The 12,337-nt window shown below is 38.4% G+C and overlaps 1 protein-coding gene and 1 pseudogene across 4 annotated transcripts in view; both read right to left on the bottom strand.

Moving 5' to 3' along the window:
- The window catches only part of ERICH6 (glutamate rich 6), a 47,582-nt gene that overhangs the window by 27,517 nt on the left and 7,728 nt on the right, over positions 1 to 12,337 (bottom strand). The window lies entirely within an intron of this gene.
- On the bottom strand, positions 7,373 to 8,792 carry LOC104667989 (annotated as a pseudogene). Its single transcript, XR_004056826.1, has one exon. The product of XR_004056826.1 is annotated as a WD repeat and SOCS box-containing protein 2 pseudogene (transcript).

The following is a 12,337-nucleotide window of genomic DNA, read 5'->3' as shown; positions in this document are numbered from 1 at the left end:
TTCATCACTCTACTCAGAATATCATGCAATTTACAAGTTACGTGTTGATTATTTCAGAAATTTCCCACTAACGTTTTCAGACTGCAGGCAGCTGAAACCACAGAAGATGAAACTGTAGATAACAGGGGACTATTGTGCTACAGATTAATATTTTCCTTGGTTATAATCATGCTTTGCATACCCTTTTATTTTCTGCTTATTTTAAGTACCATCAATCTACTTTATGTCTGTTATTCTTCATGAGATTTTTCAGGTAGGAGGGTGCTGAGGATTCTAGTTCAAGACAGTGAAGTAAACCACCAGGATTACTCTATCTAGATTCCAGAGCAGCACTGGAAATGGGGAAGAAGGCCATCCACAAATCAGCAACTTTGAGTAAATGTCTAGAAGATTTAAAGCAGATGGGATTGGAATGATGAAAAACTAATGCGAGCAACCTATAATGGGACAGAGGCAAAGTAAAGAGGCTATTTAAGTGCAAAGGACTTATTTTCTTAGCAAAGCCAGGAGAGCAAGGGCTGCTGTTGGAGACAGATATGCTTCAGAAGTTGATCCAGGCTGGGTGTGGTGGTTCATGCCTGTAATCCCAGAACTCTGGGAGGCCAAGGTGGGGGATATTACTTGAGTCCAGGAGTTTGAGAACAGCCTGGGCAAAATATTGAGACCTGGTATCTATGAAAAACTTTAAAAAAATTAGCTGATTGCGATGGTGCATGCCTGTGGTCCCAGTTACTGGGGGTTAAGGTGGGAGGATCACCTGAGCAGGAGGTTGAGGCTATAGTGAGCTGAGATCATGCCACTGCACTCAAGCCTGGGTGACAGAGCAAGACCTTGTCTCAAAAAGTAAATAAATAAATAAATAAATAAATGTTTTAAAAAAAGAAGTTGATCTATTTTGGGGAGGTGGGGGACAACGTGGATCATCTGAAAATATTTTAAAGATGTTTCAGGCATCTTTATCTATAGAAATGCTGGCACAGGTATTTTTAAAAATTAATGCACAAAGATTTTTACTAATACATTATTTGTTACAGGGAAGAGCTCAAAAAGAAAAAAACAAAAAAACAAAACAAGAACAACCCCAATACGTCTAGCATTACATAAGTCACAATAACTGTATATGAGGAAATATTATGCAGTAATTTCAAAGAATTAGGTCAATCATTCCTGACATGGAAAGATGTCCATGATACATTGTTGTCTTAGTTCATTTGGGCTGCTATAACAAAATGCCCTAAACTGGGTATCTCATGGGAAAGGAAAATATACTGGGGCCCCAAAATCACTAAGCTAAAGGGAAAAGTCAAGCTGGGAACTGCTTAGGGAAAACCTGCCTCCCATTCTATTCAATGTCACCCTTCTGCTCACTGAGATTAATGCATATCTGATTGTCTCCTTTGGAGAGGCTAATAAGAAACTCAAAAGAATGGAACCATTTGTCTCTTCTCTACCTATGACCTGGAAGCCCCCTCCTAGGTTTGAGTTGTCCCGCCTCTCCAGATGAAACCAATGTTCGTTACATATGTTGATTGATGTCTCGTGTCTCCCTAAAATGGATAAAACCAAACTGTGCTCTGACCACCTTGGGCACATGTCGCCAGGGCCTCCTGAGGCTGTGTCACAGGTGCGCATCCTCAACCTTGGTAAAATAAACTTTCTAAATTAACTGAGACCTGTCTCAGATTTTTGGGGTTCACATTTTGGTAACCACAGAGGAATTCTGAGTGGAGGTACCCCTGATATTTGACAAATCTTCTATTGGTGGTTGGTACTAGCTTGAGCTATCTGTATGGCTCAAACCAATAGGACAATTTGCTGAGGCTTGGAAGCACCCCCTCCAGAGAATCCCTGATCTCAAGTTTGGTCATGATCTAAAGTTTATTTTGCTGTACAACTTCTCTTTTTTTGAAGTTTTACTTGCTTCCAACACAAGGAAGTCATTTTTGTCCTGCTTCCATGACACTGGAAGGCAGGTAACTATTTTATATAACATATATCTTTTATATAACATATATTTTATATCTTTACATAACGAGGCCACCTGTTTGCTAGCCAGGCCAAACCAAAAGTAGTGGTTGTTGTCTCATGCTGCAGTTCCATAGCTAAGGTTCTGCCTGATTTTTTCCACCACAACAGCCTGGGTTTTGTTCCTAAATCAAGCCCTTTCTGGTTTAATACTTGGCACTTCTGAAATAGCAGTAATTTTTCCTAGCTGAAATATGGTAATGAGATTTTAAAACATTTTTTTAAAAGAAGCTCAGTGGTTAAAATTAGCTTAATTAAAAGCTAACATCCAAGATGTGTGTGTGTGTATGTGTGCATGTGTATGTTTGTATTTAAAAGGCCTTCATGTTTTAATTTTTTTCCTCCTAGAATCTTGTCCCTTTTCTTTTGAGCAAAAGTGTTTTTCTTCTCAGTTGACTGAATTCTGTTTTCTTCATTTACTTCTGCTGTCTCTCCTTTCTCTTGTATCCTCTGCTGCATGAGGAGCCTAAAATAGTTTATAATAGCCCGGGGTTCCTTAAAGAAAACAGAGAAGGTACCAGATTCCCTTTGGGAGAGAATGCTGTTTTTCCCTATGGGAACTCCAAGAGTGTAAACAGACAAGTTCAGTTCAGCTTTTAAACTGCTTTCTTTGGTATTGTTACCTGATTTATTGACTAATATAGTTACTGCAACAGAGGCTACTCTTGGGTTTTTAAAGAAGGGTGTAGTTTAGGCACTTAGAAATGTCTTCGTTTAAATTTTTTTTTTTTTTTTTTTTTTTTTTTTTTTTACATGCACTGTAAAAACATGATGTGGTCTAGCCTCATAATAATTCTCCCTTTTTGGAAACCCAGGATTTGGCATGGGCTTTGCCTAGAGCTCAGCAATCCAGTTAAAAGATAGGTAGTCACTGTCTAAATAAAATTGGTCTCCTTATATAAAACTATGAAATATTTTTATAATTTTATGTTTGATTTGGCATCCGTCTTTAATCTCCCTCTAGCACACCAGACTTTTTCTCTCCATATGTTATGATATAAATTTTGCTATTTGATTTTCACATGAGTTGTCTCCTTTAATATGCAAATTTAAGTCTACTTAGCTGAAAACTGCCTAGGGTTGTGAAATAGGTTATCAAGAATCTGAATGTCTAACATAGGGGAAAAAAAAGGTTTTCATTAGTCTATAAGATGTACTTCTATTGGCATGCCTAATATATCTATGCATGTGTTTCATTACTGAAAAGATATAAAACAACTCTAATTAATTGGCTTACAGAAAAATAAAAGTACTTGAATCGAATACTTTATCAGGAAAAAAGAAAAGACTAGTCAAATGCTTTTTCAAGTTTACATAACTTCAGTAAAATCTTTAATAAATAAACTAGCTTTTCAATTATTGGTAAAGTAATATTAGAAATGTCTTAAGAATTGTCAACATACAGGCCGGGCGCGGTGGCTCAAGCCTGTAATCCCAGCACTTTGGGAGGCCGAGACGGGCGGATCACGAGGTCAGGAGATCGAGACCATCCTGGCTAACACTGTGAAACCCCGTCTCTACTAAAAAATACAAAAAACTAGCCGGGCGAGGTGGCGGGCGCCTGTAGTCCCAGCTACTCGGGAGGCTGAGGCAGGAGAATGGCGTAAACCCGGGAGCCGGAGCTTGCAGTGAGCTGAGGTCCGGCCACTGCACTCCAGCCCGAGTGACAGAGCGAGACTCCGTCTCAAAAAAGAAAAAAAAAACAAAAAAAAGAATTGTCAACATACATTTTTGTTTGCATTTATTAATCAAGCAATTTCATACTTATCCCTGCCAAATACTATAAGATGTCAAAATCTGACATAGGGGTTACAAAACTATAAACCCAGCCCAAGACAAAATGATCTTTGCTTGTATAATCTTTAATAAGTAAGACATTGATATTGATTTAATAAAAAATAGCTACATCTTAAATTTAGTAAGATTACCATAACTTCTAATCTTGTGGTTTTAGGCAGTCTGGTCCACAGGCAGTAAGGTTTGTTTTGGGAAAGGACCATTATCATCTTTGTTTCAAAGCTAAATTATAAACTAAGTTCCTCCCAAAGCTAGTTCAGCCTATGCCCAGGAATGAACAAGGACAGCTTGGAGGTTAAAAGCAAGATGGAATCAGTTGGGTCAAATCTTTTTCACTGTCTCAGTTATAATTTTGCAATGGCAGTTCCATAACTTTAAATGATGACTATCACAGTTTTCATAAATAATCCAGGTAAACAATTAAAATAATTAGGTAAATGTAATGGAATAAATAATTGTAGACAAATTCATCATAATTTAGAATCTAAAGTTAAATTATAGATATTTCATTATTTGGGTATTTTCTAATAAAAATATATTTGTAGGAAAATACTCTTTTAAAAAACAGGTGTCCTTTTTAAAAAGGTGAATAATTTTTGTCTAATTCAAAGCTTATTTAAAGGTCATGTATTAAACAAGGTAAAAGGAACCAGGAAATAAGAGAGATGTAAAGAAAGTTATAAAAATAAAGAGGTTTGTTTGCTTGTTTTTTGTAAGAAAGCTTAAAGAGAAATAATTTCAATGAGAAAGAAAGAATCTTGTATGGTAAATTTAGTCCTAGAGTAGAATGACTGATTGTTTAAGAGAGAGGGATATACAGGACAAACCAGAAAGTCCAATCATGTCATGAACGGTCTGTGTAAGTCATGATAAGAGGATTTCTTAAAAAAAAAAGTTATATAATCAATTTGTCACATTATTATTAAGTTTTGGTTTGCTTAGGAAAAAAGGCTGAGATTAATTTTTTTTAAAAATTAAGGTTATTATGTCTGTGTTTCCTTCTGTATGTACTTTTAAAGTACTTGTGAGATTGAGTTACAGGGCTTTGACTCTGTCTAAAAAGGACACCAAGTCCTGCTGAATTTTAAACACTGATAGCAATTAAGGCCCCATCTTCAGGCCTGGGAGATGATGTCAATCAAAATAAACTGCATTCCCAAGACACAGGGCCAGAAATTAAAGCTATTCCACTCCTCAAGGCCCAGGGACTATCATGGAAGTGATGGGCACGTGAGATTATAAGGGCCAATTTTGAGGGATAAAATAAGTTCAGTTTCTCTTTAAACATCAATGTCAAAAGCACACTGATACAAGACTAGCATATAGGTGCCTGTGTCAGTTTAACAAGGTTTTCATGAAGCATTAACCAATTCTTTCATAAAGTTTATAAAGATTACAAAAGGCTATGGAAGTTATATCTTATGGTCAAGATTAAAATTTTATAGATTATTTATAAAAATTTGAAAAACAAATTTAATTGGCTTCATGTTGTCTTTATTAGGGCTTATAATTTGGAAAATTAAGTCTCTTCTCTCAAAGAATGAAGGTTTTTGCTCTTTTTTTGAAATCCTTGAGTTATCACTTTGGTTAAATGAAATGACTTATTTTACAATAACCTGTGATCCTATTTTGTGATATCAAGTGTTTTAAACCTTTGATAATTGACAAACTTTCCAAATCAAATTATAAATTATGTCTTTTCCTGATCTAATTAATCCTTTAAGATATTAGGTTCTTTAAAGTCCAAAAATGACATATTTGGCTTATTTGGTATAAAAATTATGCAGGAAGCACTGTCAAATATAAAATGATGTTTGGTTTTCTTTGGCCTGTATTTGTATAAATATGCTATTAGTATGTGTTCCAAAATTATGGGAAACTCCTATAATTTTGATATGAGTTAATGTACATTATCAGTAATAATTATAATTATGTTAAATTATTGTGTACCACAGAGGTAACAAATTTTCTTGTCAATTGTGTCTTTAATTATGGCTGCCCTAAAACTTTTGTCATCCCCAGGCAATTGTTATCTTGTTTTGGTGCTCTTTAGAAGGTGGTTTTATAATCAGCCATAAAACTCTTAACAGGTGTTCTCAAATTCAGGTTTCTGATAACTTCAGAGACTGTGGCATCAGAATAGAGGAAAAGCTTTCAGGACTCGTGGAAAGCTGAAATATTAAGGAATATCAAGCAGAACAGGAATGAACTGCATAGACTAAGAGAAGTCTGAAGTAATCTTTTTTTTTTTCTTTTCAACTTTTTTTTTCTTTCCTTCAATGAAATCCTCTCATTTTGAAAAGACATGTTTTTCTTCAAGCAACAAAGGTGGCAGAGGAAATTCCTCAACTTTCTTAACAAGTCATGTAATGTTACACTGGCCTCCATAAAGCACCGATTAAGAAAGCTAAATAATAACATGTATTTCTTTTAAAATAATTTAAAATATATTAAATTTTCCTAAGGCAGGTTTTGTTTGAATGAGGTGTCTTGATTAGATAACTACATGCCACTGAAGGAGAACAGTACTTTTAAGGAGCTATTTTTGTTTCACGGGAGAGTTGAAACCAAACTGATTAATCCAATGAAGTTAAACAGCAGAGACAGATCTCGTACATAAAAGTATCAGCTAAAGTCATGACTACACCAATTCTTTACACAATTAAAACATCTTTGCAACTGTTCAATTTAAGTACTACGGTTATTAGGTAATCGAGAAAAACACAGTTGTACCTTAACATCTGTTGAGGTCTGGCCAAAACTATTGAGAAAATACAAATAAATATGGCGATGATAAATGGCCACTGATAACTCAGTAGCCATCTGAATAGTCATGCAGTTTAAGAATACATCCTTGTATAATCTGACATACAAATTTGTCATCTCCTGCACATGCACACCGTTGTTAAAAAAAAAAAAAAAAGCCAATAATAGTGTTTGGATCGGTCAGGAACATGGCCTCTGATTCTCCTGTAATTTAGTTAAGTTAAATTAATACCTCATACCAAATGGCTCCAGGAAAACTGTCCTGCAGGTCAGAAGGGAGCCCAAGAAGTAAAGCACTTGGCCAACGTCGAAGCAACTCTGACCACAGCAGGAGAGAACTTGAACCAATGCTACCACTGCATCAGTAACACAAGGATAGGTACTAGGCAGAAGCCATCCTTCCCAGTGGAGGGAGTGTGAGCTGCTCTGCCACTAGAGAGGCTCTGGAGGCCTACTTACTTGTGTAATCAAAACAACATCAGTAACTGCACTTTGAATCAAAACAACTAGAAAGAGTTCAACACTTGCGGTTCAAAACTGGACTAAAGATTTAAGGTAAAGCTCTGTTGCCATGGAAGTGGAATCTCTTTCTTTAAGACAGACTTTCACATGCCAGGGAGAGAAAGATCCATGACTAGTACACTGGAATCTGGTTTTGCTACATTCTATTCACAATCCCAAAGAAATGCTGTTTGAATCCAAGACCAGATGTTTGGCCCATTATTCCAGCACCTCCCTTTGACAAGACTATCTACCCTGCTACAAAGAAACACAAGATGTGGCATTGCTTAAAAAGTCCTGTATGTGAGAAACTCTTTCATTTTCTTGGGGATTGGCAGTGCTAGGACTTGGTAAGTTGTTAGGAAACTTCGACGGGCTTTCCAGCATAAGTGCTTCAGTGAGGACAGCACCCTAGGAGCTGTCCAGAACTGGATGTGGCCATCTCTTGTCCCTGTGGCAATGACTCCACCATGTGGAAAAAATGTGCAGCAGCAAAGACCATTGGTCACAGAAGCAAATGCAATGGGAGTTTTCAGTTCCAGGGCCCAGATCCTGAGGAGTCTGTCATCTGCCACCGTGGCAAGGTACAAGCCTTCTGGAGAGAAGCACACAGATCTCAGTGAGCTAATGTGGACATCACTGTCATCCATGGCGGGGTCAACCTGGGTGTGGTGGAGTGACCTCAGCCTTTCGCCGGTGTAGGGGTCCCACATAATCACATTGGTATCATAAGAAGCCATGACAAGCAGGGCAGAGTCGGGGGAAGTGTCACAAGAGACAACACTGCTTTGATGGCCCTCTAGCTTCCAAATTAACATGTAGGACCTCATGCTCCATAGAAAGACCGACTTCTCTTCAGCTGCAGAGCACAGCATGCTGCAGTCTGGGGAGATGGAACAGCAGTAAACCCACTGCAGGTGGCCCGATAACACTTGAATCTGTTTACTGTGTTTATTCAGGTCCCAGATGCGAAGAGTCTTATCCTGTGATGCAGAGATGGAAATCAAATTGCCACTGGGGGTGAAGCTCAGATCTCTCACGACATATTGGTGGCCAGAAAGATTCAAAAGCAGAAGCCCTATCTGCACCTCCCAGATCTTGATCTGCCCATCGTTGAGTCCTGTAGCAAGAACCAGGCAAGAGACATCGGGCACTTGGGGGTGGTGGTGTGCCCAGAGCTTCTTGCTGGGTGGGAAGGCCATGGGCTGAAGGCCATCCCCCAGACAATCTGACCACAGTCCAGCATCTTCTCTTTTGGGCTGCCCCGCCCTTTCATCTCATTTTTGCTACTTCGGTTTTTGGCTTCAAACCCTTTAGGGATGAACTGCTTCTCCAGTGGCCAGGGGATCAGTTTGACAGTGCAATGTCCTTGAGACCAAGCAAATCAGGAGCCATCTGGCGAGAAGGCGACGCTCCAGGTTTCACAGCTGGACTTCCAATCAAACTGGTGGGGGCGCCCAGGCTTGAGTTTGGCCAGTAGCAGCAGTTTCTCTCTGGCCTCCATGGAGGACGTGTGGTCCCCGCGGCAAGTGGCGGGCGCCTCAGCCCCCCGGGCCATGGGCCCTCATGACGCCCCGCGCCACCCGCCCTGGCCTGGCTGTCGCCACCACCCGGAGAGGCCATCGGCTGCTTCCTGTCCTAAGTAATCTTTTTAACTTTTTGCTTAAAATGTTGCTGATCCTCTGTTTTGTTTTTCAGACTCAAGAAAACTTATAAGCTATTTACAGCTTTTAACAATTGAGTAAAGTATACTCCTAAGAACAAAATTTGGAGTGTATTTGTTTTCTACCTGATTTCTCCAGGATTTGGAAACTATTTGTGAGCATTCTTAACTTATAGCAATACAGTTATTTGTATAAGTGCAATAAGAATCTGTTTTCATTTATGACAGAACACAATTGGAGAAACTGGTTAGTTTACCAAGGCTTTGACTGGAATGGTGTGCTTTCCTTAAGGAATCGAATTTGACTTATGGATCTAATAAAAGCCCTTTGGGAAAACTGGCCTCATACTTGTCCATATAGTCCCTGTACAGAGTTCCTGACCTGTGGTAAGTAAAGAATGTCATTTTCTGACAGGCCTAGGAGCCCCAAGTTTTATCTTGGAACTTCAAGAGGAGAGAGGATCACCCAACTCATAGGTATTTGATAGTACAAATCCATGGCTGGGCTCAACTTTAAAAAAAGTCTTATCCAAGATTCTTTCTACAGAACAAAAGTTGCAACTAAGCCAATTTAAAAGTTTATGTAAAAATAATTATTCTTGCTGCACTGTATACAAATAATTAGGCCAAGTATAATAAAGCAAACCAGTCCTATCATGATTTGTCTTTAGTAAAAATGGGAAACTGGAGAGAGAAAAATTATGTTTCCAAACCTATAGTATACTTGTTAGATTCTTGTCTTGGCTAATGGTTTTCAATTTTTATTATTTTCTACAGTTTGGACTGAATTCTAATTTTTCTTGGTTACAAATCTTCAAAATAATGTTTTCAATTTTTTTCCTTCTTTTTTCCCCCATTTTCCTCAATTTGGAGTCACTGAAAACTAAGCTGTGCTTTTGTAAAGCCCTGCAAACTGAAGCTAGAAAACTTAAACTTTAGAAGAAAATAACAACAACCTTATTTACACACATAAGCCACTTTCATACCTGCCTAGTGATGTATGGACTTCAGAGTAATGTGGCCTATAGCAGTTTTCCAGGATTGTTCCTTTGTTTGTTGTTGTTTTTCTCCCTTCCTCCCCTATTTTTTCTTCACAGGACATGAGACTTCACAAACTGCTAAAACCATTTTATCCATGAAAGATCAGAAACAACCTGAGACCAGACTCATTTTTTTCTAAAATGCTTTCTCTGAGAAATTTTATTTTTAAAAATTTATTTATTTATTTTTTGCTGTGTTTCAGAAAGATGAAACATTTTTAAAAGAAAAGGGAGAAGAAATGTGAATGGAAAATAAAAACTCAGGAACCCAATTCACTATGCCACAAGGAAAAAATTAAGCTAAACTCTGAGTCATGCAAGAAACCACCCTTTCTTTTGTTCTAAGCAGACAGCTACAGGTGAAAGGTTAAATATCTCCACTCCATGGGTAGCTACTCTATGTTCACTTTATCTTATATAAAGTGCTGACTTACTGAGTGCCAGATGAATACATCTTGACTATTCCCCTATCTGCTCCTTTTCTCCTGCAACACATGGATTACCACTTCCTTCCTCCTTTCCTTCCGGCCTGCTTTTCCCCTTTAAATATTGAAGCCCTCAAAATCATCTTTGGAGGAAGGCAAAGACCATTTCAGTGACTCTGTCTTAAATCTCTTCTGGGCACGTCCTTAACCATGGCAAAATAAATTTGTAAATTTTTTTTTTCTTTTTGAAACGGAGTCTGGCTCTGTCGCCCAGGCTGGAGTGCAGTGGCCGGATCTCAGCTCACTGCAAGCTCTGCCTCCTGGGTTTACGCCATTCTCCTGCCTCAGCCTCCTGAGTAGCTGGGACTACAGGCGCCCACCACCTTGCCCGGCTAGTTTTTTGTATTTTTTTTAGTAGACACGGGGTTTCAACATGTTACCCAGGATGGTCTCGATCTCCTGACCTCATGATCCGCCCATCTCGGCCTCCCAAAGTGCTGGGATTACAGGCTTGAGCCACCACGCCCGGCCTAAATTTGTAAATTGATTGAAACCTGTCTCAGATACTTTTTGGTTTATAAGCAGCATCCCCACATCTTGGCAGCAATTTTCTGTCTTAGTTTGTTTGGGTTGCTATAACAAAATATCATAAACTGAGTACCTTATATAAACAACAGAAATTTATATTCACAGTTCTGGAAGCTAAGAAGTCCAAGATCAAGGTGCCGGTAGATTTGGTGTCTGGTAAGGGCCCATTTCCTGGTTCATATATGGTGCCTTCTAGCTGTGTCTTCACATGGTGGAAGGAATGAACTAGCTTTCTGGGGCCTCTTTTACAAGGGCACTAATCCCATTCATGAGGGCTGCATCCTCATGACCTAATTATCTCCAAAAGGCTCCACTTCTTAATACTATCACATTAGTGATCAGGTTTCAATATGTGAGGGGAACACAAACATTTAGACCATAACAACTGCTAAGTAAAACCAATAAAGAATAGATAAAACTGCCACTATTGGCGACAGAGCGAGACTCTGTCTCAAAAAAACAAACAAACAAACAAACAAACAAAAAAGCTGCCACTATTCACATGAAATGTAATTGTCCACTAGACTTTCAACTGACAAACTACTAGGATGAATAAGGAAGTACAGCACGGAGGTCAGATACAAGATTGATACATAGAAATCAATAGTTTTCCTATAGATTGACAATAACCAATTAGAAAATACAATAGAAAAAAAGATTCTGACCAGCTGCAGTGGCTCGCGCCAGTAATCCCAGCACTTTGGGAGGCTAAGGCGGGCAGATCATGAGGGCAGGAGACCGAGACCATCCTGACCAAAGTAATGAAACCCTGTCTCTACTAAAAACAAACAAACAAAAAATACAAAAATTAGCTGGGCATGGTGGCTCGTGCCTGTAATCCCAGCTACTCAGGAGGCTGAGGCAAGAGAATTGCTTGAACCTGTGAGGTGAAGGCTGCAGTGGGCCGAGATCGCGCCACTGCACTCCAGCCTGGCGACAGAGCGAGACTCTGTCTCAAAAAAAGAAAGAAAAAAGATCCCAGTGGTTGGTTACATCAGTGAAAGACTATAAAATACCTAGCATAAACTAATAAGAGATTTATGAGGCTCATATATATAGTATATACAACATATATATATATATATATACGAAGATCAGAAAAACAAATGGAGAGGTACGTTAGGTTCCTGCAAAGCAAGACTTAATATTAAAAAGGTATCAATTATTCACAAATTAATCAACATAGTCAATGTAGTTTTGGTGGGATTTTTCAATGGAATTTTGATTCTGAAATACTTTTGGAAGAACAAGTGCCCAAGAATAACTGGGAATAATATTTTGAAAAAGAATAAGGAGGGGAGAAATTGGTTTATCATATATTAAATAAGTAAAACCACAGAAATTAAGATAGTGTGATATTGGTATAGGAAAATACCAATAGTTCAGTGGAACAGAATATTTGTATGTGTGTGGAAGCAGAGTGGAAGGGTTGGACTGGTTAAGGAGTAGTATAGGGACAAAATTTGGGGGAAAAAGGATGGTTATCTTCTTAAGCCATTCACAAAAGTAAAGTCCATATTGATTAAGGTGCT

This window comes from Rhinopithecus roxellana, chromosome 1 (assembly GCF_007565055.1).
Source record: "Rhinopithecus roxellana isolate Shanxi Qingling chromosome 1, ASM756505v1, whole genome shotgun sequence".
NCBI classification, from domain to species: domain Eukaryota; kingdom Metazoa; phylum Chordata; class Mammalia; order Primates; family Cercopithecidae; genus Rhinopithecus; species Rhinopithecus roxellana.
This window is presented reverse-complemented; position numbering and strand designations above follow the sequence as displayed.